The 21,281-nt window shown below is 41.8% G+C and overlaps 1 pseudogene across 1 annotated transcript; it reads left to right on the top strand.

Annotated features, from left to right (window-relative positions):
• Positions 1-158: 158 nt before the first annotated feature.
• On the top strand, positions 159-655 carry LOC308647154 (serine/arginine-rich splicing factor 3-like; annotated as a pseudogene). Its single transcript has one exon. The product of its transcript is annotated as a serine/arginine-rich splicing factor 3-like (transcript).
• Positions 656-21,281: the final 20,626 nt, after the last annotated feature.

Raw genomic sequence — 21,281 nt, 5'->3', positions numbered from 1 at the left:
AAAACTTTTGGAGCACCTACGTGCCACAGATAAAAGTGCAGGTTGGGCCATTTAGTGGACGCCAGGTGCATCTCTGGACGCTGAGCTGGAGTAGGAGCAGGAAGATCCATCGGATCATGTGGATTTGAGCCTCCACATTTCTAACCCACGATCTCGAAATGCATCCTGATTCTTGTCCATTGGACTATAAAGTTTATGTAGGTAATCTTGGAAACAATGGCAACAAGACCGAATTGGAACGGGCTTTTGGCTACTATGGAGCACTCTGAAGTGTGTCGGTTGCTAGAAACCCTTCCGGCTTTGCTTTTGTTGAATTTGAAGATCCCCGAGATGCAGCTGATGCTGTCCAAGAGCTAGATGGAAGAACACTTTGTGGCTGCCGTGTAAGAGTGGAACTGTCCAATGGTGAAAAAAGAAGTCGAAATCGTAGCCCACCTCCGTCTTGGGGTAGTCGTCCTCGAGATGATTATCATAGGAGGAGTCCTCCACCTTGCTGCAGATCTCCAAGAAAGAGAAGCTTCTCTTGCAGCTGGAGCAGGTCCCTTTCTAGAGATAGAAGAAGAGAGAGATCACTGTCTCGGGAGAGAGATATCACAAGCCATCCCGATCCTTCTCTAGGTCTTGTAGCCGATCTAGGTCAAATGAAAGGAAATAGAAGACCAGTTTGCAAGAAAAGTGGTGTACAGGAAATAACTTCATTTGACAGGAGTATGTACAGAAAATTCAAGTTTTGTTTGAGACTTCATAAGCTTGGTACATTTTTAAGATGTTTTAGCTGTTCAAATTTATTTGTCTCTTGGAACAGTGACACATATAATGTAATTCTCTATGGTTTGAAATGGATCATATAAGGCATGTAATACCAATAATTGTTACTTTACAATGTTCCCTTAAGCAAAATTGAATTTGCTTTGAACTTTAGTCTTGCAGAGAGTGAAAATAAACCTCTAAATCCTGCCCAGCTAAAGTGTGATGTTCCAATATTATAGGAACCAAACTGGCAAAAAAATCAAACTAAGATTTCCCTTTTTTCATAGCTGAAGTATAATACACAGGTGTAGATGAATAAGCAGTCTTTAAAAGCAGCTGTGAACACAGGCAAGCAGGTAAAGATGATAAAATTGGCACTATTAAACTAGAGGTTTTGTAAAATCCAACTAGTCTTCACCCCTGGGCAGAGGTTGCCTAGCTGGTATAGAATCTGATAAGTTTCAAGAAAATTTACCTTTGCTTAGGTCATAAGTTCTTATGTGATTGCTATATGTGAATGCATAGCTATTTGTAACATTCATTATTTGTAAATTTGAGATTTTAAAATACCAATGTCCTGCCAATTTAAGGGTACATTGTAGAGCTGAACTTTTTTGAGTTACTGTGCAAGATTTTTTTTTTCCATGCTGTCATTTGTAATATGTTTTGTGAGAATCCTTGAGATTAAAATTTTGGTTACAAAAAAAAAAAAAAAAAAAGAAGAAGAAGAAGAAGAAGTGCAGGATGCAGGAGTACACAGGCTGCAACCGGCTAGGAAAACTTGGGGAACTTTTGCCCTGACTAGGGCAGCTGACTCCATGGTGTTTGCGTCACCATGGTAACTATGAGGTGCCTGGCAGAAAGAGCAGGCTTCCTGTTCCCACCACCCACACTTTCTCGGGCTTCTGATTGGTTCTTCCACAGTCCCTCAGACAGGACTTCTAGTTCTGCCTTCCAGCCACTAACCTGTACTTCCTCTTTCAGATTGCTTACCAAAGCTACTCAGAGCCTGTATTTTTAAGAATGCCTACCTGTAAATGCTAACGAAAGATACCTTTTTTAGACAAAATTTAATTCCACAGATTTCTGTGTTGCAGCCCTAAATTTAGGTTAGTTCTGAGTTAAATAACCTGACTTTTCTCTGTAGTTGTGTTACTAAATAATGTTCTATTAATAAGAGATATCAAACATGCTTGTTTGTATTTAACTTTAATTTTGGAGGTTATGGGGATGCATTTGCTTGCCACAGGAACAAAAGCCGGCAATGTTCCTGTGATCACCAAAAAATCCTTATTCTCATTCCTAACTATAAAAAATAAATATGTATACTCAAGGATCTTATTTCAGTTACATCAAGTGACGTCACATAAAAGAGTGCACTACTTAAATTGAAATGGATCAAAATATTTTAAAAACCACGTGGTTACATAAAGTTAATACAATTATAAGTTATGTCCTTATTCTTAATATATATTTTTCTAGACATTCAGATAACCTATATTGGTTAATCTATAAAATAATTAGCACATGTCTAATTGTTTAGTTAATATATATTTGCCTAATTGTTTTTCTTCAACAGAAAACCCATAATTTATATGTTTTATACGTACATTTATCAGATACTTTGCCTTTTCAGTTACAGATATTTGAGATAAATGTATTTACTATGAATTTGCTTTTAAGTAAAAATACAATCTTCAAGTAGTTTCTAATTCTCAAAGTTATTGTTAAAACTCATAAGATGACAAACAAATATAATTCTGTCTACAAAATATCTAAAAAATTTAACTATATTTTCATTGATATTTCTTATCAAAGTACAATAATTTGTTTATAGATTCTAAGGTTTTCAGAAATTGTTCCAAAGTATAACCAGAAAAAAATTCTAAAAGAAAAAGATGCTTCAACAAAGAGAAAGCATACATTGGATCCTAAAAAGAAGAAAGAAATCATTTTGGGGTAAAACAAGGTCTTTATATTCATATTTCAATGAGAAAAGTATTTTCCTAAATAAAAAGATTTTTATATTATTATATAAACAAATGATGTAAAAAGTTAGAACAATTAAAAAAAAAGATTTATATATACTGGACTGACTATAAAAATTTTAACTGATTAACTCAAGGATATTTCAGGCTATTTTCCTAGATTGACTATACTGATGTGAGCTAAGATTTTGTCTATATTTTAACACGATAAGCATCTATTAAAATGTAAGTTTATTTCCTTAAAGATCCTTATTGCCTAATAATTTTTACTTAGTTTATTTCCTTAAAGATCCTTATTGCCTAATAATTTTTACTGTTTAAGACAAAGATTAATTTTGGTAAATAAATTCACATCGTTCATTAAACACTAAATATATTGAACTACTAACTTAAATCCCAATTTTGACAACTGTCCTTTGAGATTAAATTTGATTGATTGTGAGACACTAAGACACTGTTTATTCTTACATATTTTGTTTGTTAGATAATTATGAGATTTAAAAAAACATTTTGTTAGGATTGAAGTTCTCCAAATTAAAGCTATATGTTACTTTTGAGCAATAAAGTTTACAAACTTAAAAAATTCATTGATATTATATATAAAATTCTCTGGCTTGACCTATTATAAAAAATACAGTAAGATTTATACAGAGCTCCATACACTGGGAAATAACCTTAATCATATTTTTTAAAGACAATTAAGAAATAGCTATTTAAAAGATAAAATTCTAAAATATACAGATATTTTGAAACCTTCTCTCAAAAAGAGATTGAGGGTTCTTCCTAATTTGTTAGGATGGATTGACTAGCTTATATTGGAAAATTATAATAATCAATAAAAGGTAAATCTATTCTTAATCATTTAAATACTTGTACTATTATCTATAACTTAAACTAATGATACTATGACTTATGCCAAGCCTTTACTCAATTTTATTAATAAAAAAGGGGAAATACAGGACCCCAGAGAGACACACACTGGATTTTACAAATATTTCAAGTTTTTTCTTAAATTGTAATATTGAGAGTCTTAATGTTACTGAGCATGATTCAGTAAATTAAATCAGATATCAAAGGAGAGTTTTAACCAGTCATCATGATAATGACTGAGAAACCTGGCCTAGGAAAGTCAATTTCCAGCTACAGAGTTTACAACCATGCAGCTTCATGAGCTTGTCGGGTAAGTAAAAAATATGAAAAGACTTGTATGGACCCATTTCCCAGGTCTACCTTTAATGTGTCTTGCAGTGTGGACTGGAAAGTCCACCCATGAAACTAGATTAATTGTCCTGACTGTAATGGTCAATTATACCTATATATTGATTCTGTGGTAAACAGACTGTCTGGAAGTATCTTTTGAGAAAAAGACAGTGTTGAAATAATGGATTGTTCCACATCCTTATAGATGACAGCTATGGACCAGATGTGAGTAACACCAACTAAGGGCCAGTTATCTATGAGGGATCATGCCCTGAGTCTTAGTACTGCTCTCTTCATCTGTCTGTGTCTCTTGGCCTTGTCACAATATTACTGTTTGTCTGTCGATGGCCTGTCTCCTTCCTTCCTGAACGCAGCCCCACCAGCCCAGTGCTGTGAGCTGGGCCCTCCATGGAGAAGAAACCTGAGTTTGCTGATCCTAAGGCAAATGCTGGTATGGAGGCCACGGGGGCATAATCTATCAAGGAGACAGAGAGCCCTCTCGGGGACAATGCCTTGCATACTCCACATCACCCTGTTTGGCCCCGGAGGATGGCTGGTTAGTCAATGACGGGTAAGATTCCTCAAGGGAGGGACAACCTAAGAAGACAGGCACAGTCGCAGAGGGGCCATCAGGAGAAAATTTGGGAGCCAACAGAGGTGAGGCACAGAATCTCACCCCCCCACACACTGGTACAAAGGCCTAATTTTTTACCCCTTCTGAGAAAGGTCTCCTGCCCCATGACTGCTTTGCTCCCCACATCCAGTTCAGATCAGAACCCAAGTGACAGACAGAGATCTAGTCAATAGTGACTGCCTGCTCACACAGCAGGAGACAACTGCAGCTACAGGAATGGGCCATGTCTGGATGCTTTTCGCTTTCTTGGTTCCCATTTTTTTTCTATGCTTTTTCCCTTTTCTTTCTTCTCTCATCAGGGTTCTCCTTTAGCAATAAATTTAATAAAGAGGAGGAAATGTTAGAATAGCCTTCAGTTGCAACTAACAGCTATGAGCATTTAGAGTTTCCTCAGAGTATGGTTACATTAGGCAGAAGATGATTGGCTTATGGATATTATCTTGCTTATGTATGACTGATGGGCATGCCCCACTCAAACCCTATAATAGTTGTGTGCATTCCAAAAAGAAACTGAGCTACTAGATGTCAACTTGAGGTTTGTCTCCAGCCAGTTATCACCAGCTCCCGTGACTTAGGTAGCCAAAGTAGTCAAGCAACAAATTGACCACGTCAGTGACAGGAATGTATTCGAGACAGCAGATGAGAAACCCAAGCCAGCTAATTATGCTGGACTTTAGTGACTAAGAATAGATTTACCCATATGGACAATTGTTGGAAAGATTATTAAAATAGATTTTTCCAAAAGTATTTATATTACTGACAGACCTAATTAACTCCTTAAATGTGAGAGTTAAGAGAAAAAATGATAAATACCCTGAAGCCTGTAAAAATAAGACTTATTGCATCATTAGTTATTGCCAGCTAATATTACAGAGTTATAATATGATGAAGTTAATATTCAGGCTTTAAAACAGGTGTATGTCAATTGACCAGACCTAAGCAAACTGCTGGTCTCATAATCGCTGAAGTGTCTATTTTAAATATTATTCCTTGCTTATTCAATTGCAGCCTTTGTGGCTATGTCTTAAAACTTACAATGGATGGATTTTCTTAATGTTTGACTTAAATTACTTCCAAAATCCTTCATGGTCAGATAAGTGCTGATGGAAGGATGAGAACTAAATAATGATGTTCTAGAAGACAATGTAATAAATAATGTGAGTGAGCCCTTTGCTCTGTGATTTATGGAGAGGCCTAAATGCCATGGCAATGAAAATGTCTGTTACTATGGCCAAAAACAATGCATCCCAATAAAATTGGAAAAAGTTTAAAAATCTTCTGATGAGTGTTTTGCAAAGTAATAATGATCCAGATTATTGTGTTGATTGTGTTATGAAGATGATATGTTTTCTACTAATTGTGTTGTGAAGATGATATGTTTTCTACTAATTCTTTTTGTATTTCAATAGCAGTTCATAATGACCTTGGACCAAGAGTCAAGTGACTGAAAGAAAATTTCCCAGTTACATTTTTTTTTTTTTATTAAGAAAGTGGGGATATGTGGGAGACCAATCTTACACGTGACTGGGTTACACTCCCCAGATGGGTGCTGAGGCGCTCAGTCACAGAAATGTGGCAGAGCTTTCCCCACCCTTCTTGAGTGTGAGGGTCTCTGTCTCATGCATGAGTGTGTCTTGCTACAGCCCTATGGGTGAAGCTATGCTCACCTGTTCCTTTGTAATATAACCTCTTGCCCTGTTTAGGATAGAATCTTCCATGGAAGTGACTTGTGTGTGTCCCCTTCTCTTACTGTGCCTTTGGGTGTGGCCTACACAGGTGTCAGTCAACCTGCTGATAGTGGACATCATGAAGATACTCAGCCCCCTGAAACCTGACCCCTTGCCTCATTTGAATAGCTTCCCTCAATAAAAGGGGTCAGTGCGTGCTCTTGCTCTCTCTCTTCCTGGGGACTCTTAAGGTCAGAGAAGCTGTCACAGTGACCCCAAATAAAAAGGTATTTGTGTCTCTTGTGTGGTTATTTCATGCAGCCCAGTTAGCCCAGTTTAACTGGAGTGACCCCTGAGCCTTTTAGTCATGAGAACAGAAACCAGGCAAAATCTGGTGCTCAATAAAGCAGCTGGTGTCTGATATCACGCAGCCTGTGGTGTGTGCTGCTGTGGTCTCAGGTGGGTGACCTGATGGTAGGAATGAAAGGAATCCCTGGGACAAGAAGCAGGGCCCAAGGGCCTCATGGAGGCCTCAAATGGGAAGCTGGGGCATCCAGTGCAGGAGCCCCTCTGGGGAGTGTAACCCAGTCACATGTAAGATTGGTCTCCCACATATCCCCCCTTTCTTAATAAAAAAAAATGTAACTGGGAAATTTTCTTTCAGTCACTTGACTCTTGGTCCAAGGTCATTACGAACTGCTATTGAAATACAAAAAGAATACACAAGGCTCCCACACTCCCACTCTACTCTAGGATTCAAGGGGAACCATGCTTTCAGGTTCTTGAAGCCGTGAATGGGGTGAAAGAGGGTGAGGCAGAGGAGGACTCATCAGAGGTCACCACCTAGGAGTGTGCTGGCAGCCACATCTTCTCAGTAGCTCACTGGGATCCTGGGTGGCAAGGGAGCCCAGCTGACTGCAAACCCTGGAAAACAAAGCTTGCTACTGCTTTGAAAAAAGAGAGTACCTGAAACAAGTCACACAAATCATTATTTATTTCCTGGGGCCTAATTTTCACTTATCTTGGTAAAAAGGGCACAGAATTGCTCATTTAGTTTTGAGCCCAAATTTCTCTAAAACTGGATCTGCGAGTGCCCCCACCCTGTATGCGGTGATGTGGGGCGCTTCCCCTGCTCCCCCTGGTTGAGAGGGGTCTTGCCCCTTGTCCCCTCCACTCTAGGTGCAGTGCAGTGGGGAGATCCCTCTGACACCCAGGGTTTAGAGGCCTCCCCTCTGGGGGACAGAGTCCCCTGTACAGTGGGTGTGGTGGTGTCTGGAGCCCCCATGGTATCTGGGGACTTCCCATTTACCGTTCCTCTGGTTGACCACCCAGGCACAGTGTGAGCCCTCTTCAGCTCTGCCAAATGTCCCACACAGCACCAGAGAAGGGTGACCTGCTGAAGCTGCAGTGCTTCTCTGGGATAGGTGTGACCCACCAAGATGCTGATCAACATGCTGAGTGGAAGACATCATGAAAAAAGACTCTAGCCCTGAAGCCTTATCCCTGCCTTGCTGTGCCCCCTTAAATAAACCATAGGAGTGATTTTCTGATTGTTGATGAACACATACACACACACACACACACACACACACTATATATATATATATATATATATATATATATATATATATATATATATATATTAATGAGGCGCTGAATATTGAACCCAGTGCTTCATGTGTGCTAGGCAAGCACTCTACCAGTGTGCCACAAACCCAGCCTTCATTTCCTAATTGTCTAGCTCCAACACCTGTGTGGACTGAACCTATCAGGGCTCCATCCCTTTAAAACAAATTCTGACTTTGTCTTTTGTCCTTCACTAACTATTCTTGACTTTGATTTCATACGTAGCTTCCACCCTCCCAAACAGGAAAAAGAAACCCGCAATGAGTATGAGGTGCTGGTGGCCTCCTCAGATGTCTATCTATCTATCAGTCCATCAGTTCATCCATTCGTCTATATGGCCTATATAAACCAAAGATTCTTTGAATGTCAGTGTGTTTTAGAGCTATAAAGATCTCAAGACCAAAAACTGTGAGGGTTGCTGTTTTGGAAGATTTTGGAGTGGAAGGTGTCTGTCTTCTAGCAGCCACAAGGGATCTACTTGCTTCTCTATTTAACTTAAGCTAAGGTCATTCTACAGGACACAAATTCATGGAGACCCAAGATCCAGGAATCTAGGTCAAATTAGCTATTGGAGATTATGAACTTCTGGACCATGGACCTTTGCACAGGGCATTAGCACAGATGCAGCAGGAAAGCACTCATCAGCTAGTAACTGTTTGTGAGGTTATTTTTGCTATTTTACATTTTTCATTCACAAACCTTAAGTGCCCATGCCCTTCCATGTAACGTAATGCTGATCACCCTATTAGATCTGCAAATGCAAAGTTGGGATGTCCTGAATCACACAATTCTGTATTGATGAGATAAAAGCAAACTAATTGCTCTGTAGAAATATAAATCAATCACACTGAAGCAGGTACCCACCTCAACCTGGGGCACTGCCCACAGCTCAGACTAGGATTTGGGCCAGGAGGGGTTGGTACCTCCACAGCAGAGTGTCTTCCCTGCTACCTCCACCCTGACAGGCTGCACCTGATGGGTGCTGCTGGGACGCGCATAGCCCTGGGACCTCTCTGCTCTCCTGAGTGCTCTGCATGTGGACAACCCCTTCAGCACTGGCTACCATCAAAGGGAGCAGTATGTGAAGCAGAGAGACCTTGGCACAGGCCAGAATAGGTCAATCCTCATCACAGGCAGCACTCTGAGGGGCCTGATGCTCCTGCTTTCTTTCACAGAGAGGCATGGGGCTCAGAGCCACGTTAGCAGGTCAGTGCTTCAGAGAACTCTGGGAGGAAAGTGGATAAAGACCAAGGTCTGAGCATGAACAGACCCAGGAGAGGCAAAAGCATGCAAAACCCACCGGGTCCTGCAATGGCCTCTGCTTGAACAAACATACACAGGATCCCAGCTTCTAGGTCAATTCTAGGGTCACTCCCAAACACCAGGGCCTTTGATGCACCTGAGGGTTAAATGAAGGTGGAGTGACAACCTGGACCTTTGTTCACCTAGACCATGGACTTGTGTTTTTATTTTGACACAAGCATCCCTATGCAAGCAATTAACGTGCTATCCCTAAGAAACAAATAAGCTGTAAACTTTCCAGGATTTTGAAAGATAAAGCCAGCTGCAACAGAAAAGTCACCCACCCGTGCCCTATCAGGTCTGCCCAACTCGATGGCAGTCCCTCCAGCCGCCACCAGAGGGAACCCTGATCGCCTCCAAGACTCAGGCTCTGCAAAAGAAGCTCACAGGTAGAGATACACACCTGCTTTCTGGGGAAGAGCCACAGTCTCCCAAAAGTGAAGACTGGAAAAGAAACAGTGTGCCCTCCCTTAGATCCACCATCCAAGTGCTCAACATTTACCCAATCTTGTTAAATCCATCCCACCCATTGTCCCCTTATAATTAAAGCAAATCTGAAACCTAGTATGCAACATCCTATGAAGATTCAGTGTTTCCTTCCTCCAGAAAGTATTTTCCCAAATATTTTCCAGAAATATTTTCCCAAAACCCCACCCAAAATACCACACCTAATAACCTGACCACAAACCCTTAATGTCACTTAATAGCCAGGTGATCTAATGGCTTCCAGGTGATCTTACAAAAGCTTTCTGGCTGTGGGTCTGTTGAAACCCACTTGCTCACAGGCAGCCTGATGCTGTCTGTCTCCACAGGTCTTCTGAATTCAGAGCATCCCCCTGTGTTTGAGGTTTGTTTGCTTCCTTGTTAGGTTTTCTCTTTGTTTAACTTTGGCAAAACATTTTGTTGAAGAAGTTGGATGCCTGCCATGTTCCACAGACCCCAGGTGTGGTTCAATGGCTCTGGCACCCTGTGCTCCTGGAACCAGCTGTGGATTCCTGTTGTCTCCCACCCAGAGGAATGGAACACAGGACATGTGGCCCTCTGGCCTCTGTCATCTTCACCATGAAATTTACTGTCCTCTTTGACCTAATGGTGTGAGCAGCCACTCAGGAGCAAGGGTGAGATCCACCTTTCACTAGGAACTGCCAAAGGACAGTGTTCCCATTTTATCTTTTCTTGGGAACATATGAGCTGAGATTTGCCTATTGGTGAGAACAGTAAGACCAACAGCATGCTGACCTGGAAGGCAGGTTGCATAGGAAAGTCAGGATTGGTGCTTTATTTTATTTACATCACTTTTCTTAATGAAGTGTTGGCCTCTCAGAACATTAGATTTTGTTTGGTGGTGTGGCTGAGCTGAGGACTGAGCCCAGCACCCTGCACACACTAAGCTGGCTCTCTAATCTTGAGCATTGCACAGACCCAGTATCTGAGTCATTTCAATCCTTTCTTTTTTCTCCAATGCAAACTGAAGTACTCTTAGAGCTCCCCGTGCATCAGTGAAGCCCGACCATCATTCTTGAGAGTGGGCCCTGGCTGCCCCAGGCAGTGGGAACCTTCCCTTCATGCCACCTGAACCTCTGAGCATTCACCAGGGTCCAGGGAGCACCTCACCTCCTGGTGAGGAGAGGAGGTCCAGCTCAGCTCTGCTTTTCCTGCCAGCAGTGGCAGCAGCCTTTTGTCTCAGGAGCTCTCCTCCTGAGCATGGTGAGCTGAGGAGGGAAATTGTGAGGCCCCTGGTGCAGGACAGACCTCCCTATGGTCCCTGAGTTCCAGCAGCAGCACTGAGATTTGCAGTGCATGAGAAAGAGGAGGCACGGGGCGTCAGGGGCATCAGGACAGGGAGACACTCCTGGGTGCCTGGCACTTACAGACGCCTCTGCCCTGGCCCTGCTCCCTTTTTTGCCCCTTCACCCACCATGCAGAGTCCTCTCAGGTACACTGCTGACTCAGGTCCAGGAGTGCCATCTCTGTAAGTCCACACTGCCTAGGCCGTGTCCCCACCAGTTCTCAGTAATCCATGACATGGTGAACGCCAGGCCCAGGCTGCTGTTAAATGCATCCCATCCATTGTCTCTCTATAGTGAATATATCTTAAAGCAAATCTCAGACCTGGTATGCAACATGGTATGAATTATTCTATGTCTTTTTTCCAGAAAGGATTTTGTAAATATTTTCCCCAAACCACAGCAAAACATCACACCTAATAACATTTCCAAAAACCCTTAATGTCACTTAATACCCAGGTGGTTTAATGGCTCTCAGGTGATCTTACAAAAGCTCTGTGCCCTGCTCACACTCCCCAGAAGGACACCCTGTGTCCACTTCAGGCCCCTTTCTCCTGAGCTCTCAGTACCCCAGGGTCCTCACTGTCACACTGCCATCCATTACAGTGAGCTTCAAAATGTGGTGTCTGCTCCATTCCCAGCATATCACAGCCTCATCGATACATCTTTCCACTCCTGCTTGGTCACCCAGGAAAGTCCCTTGAGGGGAGGAGGGTCCAGCCTGGAGCAGGCTGCTGCAGAGCAGTCACTGGCATTCAGATCAGCTAAGGGGCAGGTATGGTGGCCTCCTCCTCTGGTGTGTGTCCCTCTGGTGGCAACCTGAAGAATTGCATGGGGACTTTCACTTCCACACCAGGACTCACATAGGGGGAGTCCCTACAGGTCCCCAGGACTATGGCCTAGAGGGAAGGTCTCCCAGTGAGGACCACAGCTATGTCCCTGACAGGGCCTCATGTAAATGCATGCAAGTCACAAGGCGTTCAGATCTTGCCTTAGCTCAGGTCTCAGTTGGCTGGAATACCAAAGTAGGGAATTGAGCCCTAACAAATGTGAGCAAAGTGGAAATCCTGAGGAAATGCCTGATATTTAAAGTCAAAAGCCTTCACTAACACCCACGACCCCACTTAGCACTCTTGGTGGCCAACAGGGCCTCCTTGGGAAGGACGAGGTGAGCCAGGAGCAGGAGTGGTGCACATCAAGGGCAAGGTCACCTGCCCTAGCTACAGGGCAGGAATTGACCATGGAACAAGGAGGTCAGCACTCTGTGTTGGACTTCACCTTAGTTCAGGACTCCTGGAATTTCCTCAGGTATCACCTGGAAACATCTATATGGCCAAAACTCTGTCCTTAGTCTGTCTAGTCCTGGGTGCTCCTGTTGCCCTCTGGCCTCTCTGATGCCATGACGGTCACTCTGCCACCAGAGCCCCCCTCTGGTCAGGCAGCCTGAGCCAAATATGTCTAGTCAGAGCCCCCAGGGATGGTCCTGCCCAGCAGAGACAAATGCCCAAAGGCTGCTTCAGACCCAAAGTGGCCTTTGCTAGCTTGGGGTCCAGTCTCTGAAGGCCAGGCTCTGCAGCCAGGCTCTGCAGCCAGCACAAGCCCTCTCCAGCATTGTGTTTTCTGGACAACATCTGGGTTCCCTAGGGAAAATCACACCTTTCTGGATCTTAGGGATGTGGTTTAATAGTTTTGCTAAAACAAGACAGAGAGCTTGAGAAGGTGCAGGAGAAGATGGACAGTGGAAGAGAGAGATGCTAATTATTAGCATGAGCCAGAGCAAGACCTGGAGTGGAGAATACTCAGCAGAAGTGAGGAAAGCCTTGGTGTGCTGTCAGTGGACTGGACACAGCTGAGGAAAGAAGCTCTGAGCTTGATGAGTCTCAATAGAAACCACCCAGAGAGAGCAAAGGGAACCAGTGCTTCAAATACATCAGAACAGAACCTTCAAGAACTCTGGACTCCTAGCCGCATTGTGACCTGCACATGCTGGGACACTCAAAGGAGAAGAAATTCCTGAAATAATGAGAAGTGAGGATATCTCTGGAATTTACATGGAGGCACTAACGCACAGGAAACTCAGAGCTCTAACAGCAGACCCAGAGCAGGTACAGGTCACCCATCATTTACAAACCACAATAACTGAGGTTTGTAAAGGAGTCAGAGAAAATATTCTTGTCAGGTTGGTGGCAATGACTTAGGACAAAGCAGCCCACGTGGGAAAGAAACATCAATCAGGCACAGACTGAAACACCTGTCAATCAGCAGGGTCTTGTGGCCAATGCTGGAGTTCAGCCAGCTCTCCCAACCAACTGCAGAGGGACAAGGGACTCTAAAAACACCTTTTACTGTCCCAAGCCCTTCTCTTCCTGCCATAAGCCCCATAAAATTCCATTCCTGTCAAGCTCCCATTCGGTTTCTCCTCAGACTCTTCTACTGTCCACTCTGTGGGTCTAATCGAGTTCCACCAGGGGCTAGTCTCAAATAAAGCCTCGTTCAGCAGCCTTTTAAAGTCAGCCTCCTTTGGTCACACCACTTGCCTTGCCTGATCTCACAATCCCCTTCCCTAGACAGGACCAGAGATTGGAATTCCATCTGACATCATCTCCAAACCCTAATACAGGATCTGAAGCAAGGTGTGCCCCAGACTTCCCGTGCTAATGAAGGAATGTTCAGAGGTAAAATGAATGGATCATGAAATCTGGAGCCTCATCAGTCTTTTCTTATTTGGACAGTCTGGGTATTAACTCTGGGTACGTGGGGTGTGGCTGGAGCAGGTGGTCCCTGGGCCCAGGTCCTGGAATGCACATCTTCCTTGCAGTCTCTTCCCCTCTCTGCTTCTTTACCTGCCATGAGTTGAGCAGCTTTCCCCACCAGGCTCTCCAGCTACTGTGTTCTGTCTCACTTTGAGCACAAAGCAATGGAACCAGCCAAGCAGGGACTGAAGCTCTGAAACCATGAGCCAAAGTCAACTTTTCATCCTCTCAATTGTCCTTGTCAGCTATTTTTGGCCACAGGGGTGCAAAAGCTGACTAACACAGAAATTGGCACTAAGGGTGGGGTCGTTGCAATAACACTACCTGCCCATGTTGTTATGCTCGAATTCAGGACCCCCAAAGATCACCAGAGACCCAAGATCGATGTAAACAGCAAAGAGGTGTTTATTGCGAGCTAGCTTCATCCTCCGCATACACACACAACAACTGGTGACGCTGAGAGGCCCTGAGCCCAGGGTTTGCAGCAGTTTTATACATTCTTTGGAGAGGGCAGGGACTTCACATACCTCATAGCCTCTTTTAGCAAATCATCACACACCGCGGGAAAATCAAATAACAACTCAACTCTAAAACATGATTAGCACATTCACTGGCAGGAACAAGTTGGGTAGGGGTGATTGGTCAGTATAAAAGGGGTTTTCATTTGAAGTGATTGGTTTAAGCCAAGAGGGGTGTACTGCTGAACTACATGGTTTCCCAACTTGTTATCAACCACCATAAACTACTGGGAGGGTTATCTGGCATCCCAGGTATTTCCCTGTCTCATGCTAATTGGTGGCTGCTAGGGGGCTGCTATGGATCCCCACCTAGCCTGACTGAGTCAAGGACACCTGGCTCAGCAGATCTCTCCTGTTATTTGTAGATAAACAACTTAGCAGCGTGGGAATGTGCTTAGGAGTGCTCTGAGGGTTTTTCCAAGGACAAAGGCCATGTCCCTTCCTTGGACAGGCTTTGCTCTGAGATAGAGGCTGGTTTTTTCATTCCCCCCTTTGTCTGGAAACTTGGGAACCAATCATGGTTTCCTCAGTTGGGGGCCTATTTGGGCTGGCTCTACATCTTGGTAAAGAGTCATCCTCAGGGGACAGTCTTCAACTTCCCAGACTCACTTAAAATTGGCCTCCTAGATTCAACCTGACTCGATTTACCTATCTACACTGCCTATCCATTTCTGGCTTTATTTCCCCCTAATTTTAGAAACTTTATTGCTGTGTGGAGAAGGGGCGACGGCTTGTTCTGGCTGCTTCAGAGCTGAAAAGGGGTGTCGAACATGAGGGGGCTCGATGACATGGGGGACGATGGACGACATGGGGGGCGACGACATGGGGGACATGAGTTCCCTTTTAGAAGTCAGTTCCATTTGAGGTCTGGTTGGGGAAAAACAGGTTGTCATCTGGGGATGGGTGCTTCTATGAGAGAAACAAAAACCATGAGTACTGAATAAGTGTTGCAGCAGCTGGAACATGTCATTGTATAGAAGTTCCTTCACCAAGCTTTAACATTTCCAGTTATCAGGACTGTAAACATAACATTTAACTTTTAGGGTTACAGATGTCCTTCCCCTTAAGACACAGTTTAATAATTTAATGTCATCTGATCTTGCAAAATCCTTTTACTAGTATGACCTCTGTGTCTAATAGAGAAACCTTTAATTCTGTTACTTAGGGCTGGATACTCATACTAGCAAACACCATGCCTACCTGTGTAGATTAGGAATATCTGTAGGCCTTAAACTAAAAACTACTCTGGCAGTTCCTTTTGATAGTTATCAGGCATTCCTGCCTAAGAATCTCTTTTGTAGCCTCCAGTTTACTTACTCTTGGAAGTTACGTTTAACTATTATTATTATTTAAAATGCCCAGGAATAGCTGTGTTTTGGTTTTAACTGTCTTTGCTAGGTGTTTAAGATGAAGCAGTCAAACTGACTTTTGTTTCTATCTATTGTTAACAGTCAGCTGAGTTTCCCTGGGAGTCCTGGGGGAACTTTACAGCAGCTTCTCAGTTCTGCTAGTGCCATTTACGCTAGGATGGGTCCAGGCCTTGCTTGACCATGTGGCTTCCCTTGGAAGCATCAGGGATGTCTCCCTCTTTTGATGACCCTCCTCTTCACAGCAAATGCACTGATTGGCTTTCTGTTCTCTAGTGGCCTCATTAATCTTCCTGATTGGGAGGTTATGTGGCCCAGAGTTGCAAAGCTCTTTAGAGATGTCCCCTGTTCCCTGGATTCAGACTGACTCAGAGGGCAAGAGCCAAACATTGGTTTTCTTGGCCCTTTTAATTTAACTTTAATTTTAAAACTTAATCTTAAACATCTAGCAAATAAATTTCAAAAGCCTTATATTAAGAATACTGGGCTTTAATGTCTATCTCTATCCTGTAGGTGATAACTCATTATCTTAAATCAACCCAGGTTGTGAGTTCTTAAAGCAGTACCTCTGCAAAACATTATCAGGCAATCTTTGGACCATTTATAAGAAAACTACAAAATAAAATTAACAAGAGTAAAAACATATTTAGTTCATGTAATAGCTACCTTGAATTTTGGCAGAGTTATAATCCATTTGAGATCCTAGTAATCTTGACAAAAACCAACTTTTGGACACAACTTTAAATGTACTGAAATCTGGCCTACTTCTTTTGCAGTTGTGAGATGGGACACAGAGCCTTATCTCAGGTAAGGTGGGGTTCTTCATAAATCTTAAGTACTGTAGATCTGAAACTGATCTTTGCTTTTTAAACATCATTTTACAAAGTCTACATAAATTGTTGCTCAAGTTTACATGAATATTAGCTAACACAATATAATATCTCATCTAAAACATGAATTAAAGAAAGGCTTAAGGCTTTTCACCTTTTGTAGAAAAGTAGCAAAGTATTTTTGTGTTTTATAATAAAACCTTCACACAGATTAGGCTCTCATTAACTTAAAACTACATTTAAATTGTATCTCAGTGTAAAAAGTAACATAGAACTTTACATATCTTATTGATAACAAGTCCAGTTATAGAACACAAATGATATAAATAAATCTCCAACATGTTTTTCTTTTAAGCCTAAAATTACCATACAACTTTAGAACACCAGCTTGATATAATGCTCTTTTGAAGCTTCTACCTTACAGACTTGTATACCTGGAAGATATGAATACATTAATAGCACCACAATTACATTGATGTTTTTATATTAACCAAGTTTAGCTTTTAAAGAAATAACATCACAATATTGAAAAATAACAGTTGTTGTTTAACCATAGTTGTATAATTTTTAATTTCCTTTAAGATTACTTGCTCAAAAAAAAACCTTACAAATATAACCAACTTACATAGACCTTTTGTATCACTTACTTAAACCCTCTTATTTACTTAATCACAGAGACTCTCTTATCCAGAAACACATTTTTTTCTATTAAATTTACATCTAAAACATTTTAATTATTTTTTTTATCTGTTAACCTCCTTTTTTGTTCACATTTTGAAACAATACTTGTAAATTTCTGAATGTAGGCAGATTATTTTATAGACATCAACATTTTATTAGGGTTTTTTTTTTGAACATCTAGAAAAACTTATAAGCTTAATTTTAAAGACATCTTTACTTTTATCTGTTTACCCAATTTAAATTGAACCATTTGAATCACGTGAATCAAAGATATTTGGATCCATTTTTTAATTTTTTATGAGCGCTCTTCATATATCTGCCAATTGTCATATAATTGCATGATATATGGACATATACATACAGACATACAGACATACAACACATAACACAAGTGTGCACACATACACAAGGCCTTGTAGCTTTTTTTCAGGTGAAATCTCCATTGTGATGTTTAAAAACTCCACAGTTGATCAAAAATAGAACTGATCAGAAAACATTAACTTGTCCGTGGGATCAAAATAATAAGCTCAAAAAAAAAAAATACAGAATCTAAGAAAAAGCAAAAGCCCTAGAAAATATGACTGGCCAGTAATTAGAAAATGCCATACAATTTACTTTTTGTTTTGGTCTAGTTTGATTTCAGGTAAAAGATACTTTTACTCTTTTTTTTTTTTTTTCCTTGGGCCTCAGCTCAGTCTCCTACTGAACTCCAGGTTTTTTCTATTTGCATTTCAATTTAAATCCTGCCTGAGGTCTGAAAGGAACAAGAAAAACTGGAATTCTGAGGAGAAGCCTCATGCCTAAGGCATTTTAACCATAAGTCACAATTTTCAGATTGGGATATTGAAAATTAAGATACAAGTTTAAGATGCAATTTTCAAAATTTTATATCTTTACATCTTTCTACACTAGAAAAACTTGCTCACACAAAACTGAAAATAGGATCTTTCTTGGTAATATAAAAGCTACCATCAGAAGAAATTCCTTCAGGATCATTAAGCTACTTTCTTTGTTGTGAAGTTCCTAAAGTAGTATTAGGTTACATTAAATCACCTGAAAAAAATTTCAAAAGAGAACCACACACTACCATGTATATCCAAAATTAAGCTTTGAAAATTTCCAAGACTGTTGCTATTCAATGTCATTTCAATAAGCCAGACCAACGTTCCAATCCAACACTTTCTTTTCCTGAATCTTACACACTGAGGGGAACAGATATCATATCATAATTTATTATCCTTGCCCAAGTTAATGTACTGGTACACCTAATGAAAACTTTTCAGGGTACCCAGTTCAAAAATTGATGAAAAAAATAAAACTAAATGATTGGGAGTTACTTGCCAACTTGGAAGTAGAGTTCTTTAATTTTCCATCCTAAGTATTTAAGTTTTCTAGCATGAACTATCTGAAATCACAAACTAAACAATTACTTAAACCCAACTTTTAACTGCAAGATTGTGCAATGCTTTAGAAACCCATTCAGATACCAGATTGTTACAATAAAAAATCATCTTTTAGATACACATTCAGCCAAGATCATCACCAAGAAACAATCTATAATATCAACACATTACTGCATTCATTGTCCCTTTTTTAAGTAAACAGAGGTGGAGTAATCCTTAAAGTGCAGGTAAGGAAGAGGGAGTTCCCCAAAGCAAAATCGCTTCAGCAGCTGCTGGGAGTCCCTCAGTCCTTTTACTTACAGGATTAGTTCCTCTGGTTTGGTCCGACCCCAGGCACCAGGCACTCTCCATATCTCCTAACTTTTCAGTAGTCAGCTCCCAAAAAGTTAATCCTCTGCTTGCAGTTATTCAGAGTACTAGATTCCCCAAGAAAGCAGAGGGGAGGCTCCTCCCTGGGGTGTCAAAATTTGTAATTGAAAATTCAGTTCCTGTTCTTGAAGCCAATTAATGCCAATTTAATAATGAGGACTGGGTTTTGAGAAAAAGAAAAAGTGAGGTATCAAAGTTCTTAGATCCCCAGCAGGCATTTCCCTCTGCAGTGGGTGCACTCCAGACAACTATGGGAAGAAAAGAAAACACTGCTTCCCTAATCTCGCTTAACAAAGGGGAGTAAAGTTTATCAAAGTTCTTTAAAACATAGCTAAAAGAGGTGTAAAAGGTGAGAACAGAAAAGCTGTTCTATTGACTTTTGGTCCCTTACAGGAGAAGCATACTAGGGACATTCTTAGGCTAAAATTTAGCTAAAGTTACCTCCACATATCTAAGGCAGATTGGAACTTGGGACTCTGAATCTGTTCAAAGTGAAACAATGCCATCACACTTAACACAGACACAGACAAAAGACACACAAAGACATAGATTCCCTTTTCAGATTGTCAAAAAAACGAAAGTTGGTGCTGGCCCCAAGCCAACTGGGGCCTTCCCTTCAGACAAAGGGATTGGGGGAGCATCCCCTTCAGATTGGGTCTGACGACTCCAGATTGGGAGATTAGTTCTCTTGCCAGGTTTTTGGGGTGGAGATAGACAGGGCAATAGAAACAAACACACATAACACAAAATTCACAGTGCGGCCACAGAATTCGCAGTGCATCGTGGATTGCTACCCAGAAACTAAAGGCTCAGGCAGACCGTGGATCCGTCAGCTACAAAACACTTTATCAAATACTTCACAAAATACTTTACTACAGGCAATCCACTCAGAACCCAGAAAGGGGCTGGGGACGTCTCCCACAAACCCCATTGGCTGCCCTTCGGTGCGTCCACCTGGACCTTTTGCCAACCTCACAACACAAAACCAGACCTGCATGCATCCAGAGTACAGAAACTTACACATCGGCAATGCCTTTACTTACCGGCCGGGTTTTCATCACCTCTCAATCGGGGTGTCTGGGTAGGCTTATTTGGGGGATCCTGGAGAGCCCCCATATGTTATTCTCGAATTCGGGACCCCCAAAGACCACCAGAGACCCAAGATCGATGTAAGCAGCAAAGAGGTGTTTATTGCGAGCTAGCTCCATCCTCCGCATACACACACAGCAACTGGTGACACTGAGAGGCCCTGAGCCCAGGGTTTGCAGCATTTTTATACATTTTTTGGAGAGGGCAGGGACTTCACATACATCATAGCTTCTTTTAGCAAATCATCACACACCGCGGGAAAATCAAATAACAACTCAAAACATGATTAGCACATTCACTGGTGAGAACAAGTTGGGTAGGGGTGATTGGTCAGTACAAAAGGGGTATTCATTTGAACTGATTGTTTTAAGCCAAGAGGGGTGTACTGCTGAAGTACATGGTTTCCCAACTTGTTATCAACCACCATAAACTACTGGGAGGGTTATCTGGCATCCCAGGTATTTCCCTGTCTCATGCTAATTGGTGGCTGCTAGGGGGCTGCTATGGATCCCCACCTAGCCTGACTGAGTCAAGGACACCTGGCTCAGCAGATCTCTCCTGTTATTTGTAGATAAACAACTTAGCAGGGTGGGAATGTACTTAGGAGTGCTCTGAGGGTTTTTCCAAGGACAAAGGCCATGTCCCTTCCTTGGACAGTCTTTGCACTGAGATAGAGGCTAGTTTTTCAATGTGGTTCAGAAGCATTTAGATCTAGTTGCTGAGAGAAGTCTGGAAAAGGTTGGTGTTGCAGGACAAAGAAGCCTTACAATGTGGTAAGCAGAGCTAAATGGGTGGTTCTTACTTCTGATTCTCAGAAAACCAGGACACTGACAGAAATATGGCCAGTGCTTAGGCAGTTTCAGAGGGGAGTGGGGACTCTATTGGCTATTCAGCTGCATGTCATTTGTGTTATATTCTGGCAAAAAACTTTCCTCCATTTACCCCATATCCTCAGACTTTTTGTGAGACCAAATTCAGAGGTGATGGACTAAGTAATCTGGTAGAGGAAATTTCAAGGCAGCACAGCCTTTAGTCAGAGGCTTGGACTTTGCTGACAGATTTTAGTCAGGTTTACTATGCAAATCAGGACCAGAAAGTAGGGATGAAGGTTTTTAAAAATTGCATTTTGCCCACAAATGTGCATGTATAACTAAGGCCAAGAAAGTCTTGGTGTTTTTTTTTTTTGTTTTTTTTTTGTTGTTGTTGTTGATTTTTTTTTGAGATTATGGAAACTAAAAGTTGCTAGGTAGTTTGCAGAGACAATAGAAAAGATGGCTTGAGGGCATCTCAGGGATTGGCAAAACAAGTGGAGATGAG

This window comes from Spermophilus citellus (assembly GCF_964194105.1).
Source record: "Spermophilus citellus genome assembly, chromosome: 4".
Classification (NCBI taxonomy): Eukaryota; Metazoa; Chordata; class Mammalia; order Rodentia; family Sciuridae; genus Spermophilus; species Spermophilus citellus.
The sequence above is the reverse complement of the archived record's forward strand: the minus strand, read 5'-3'. Positions and strand labels throughout refer to the sequence as shown.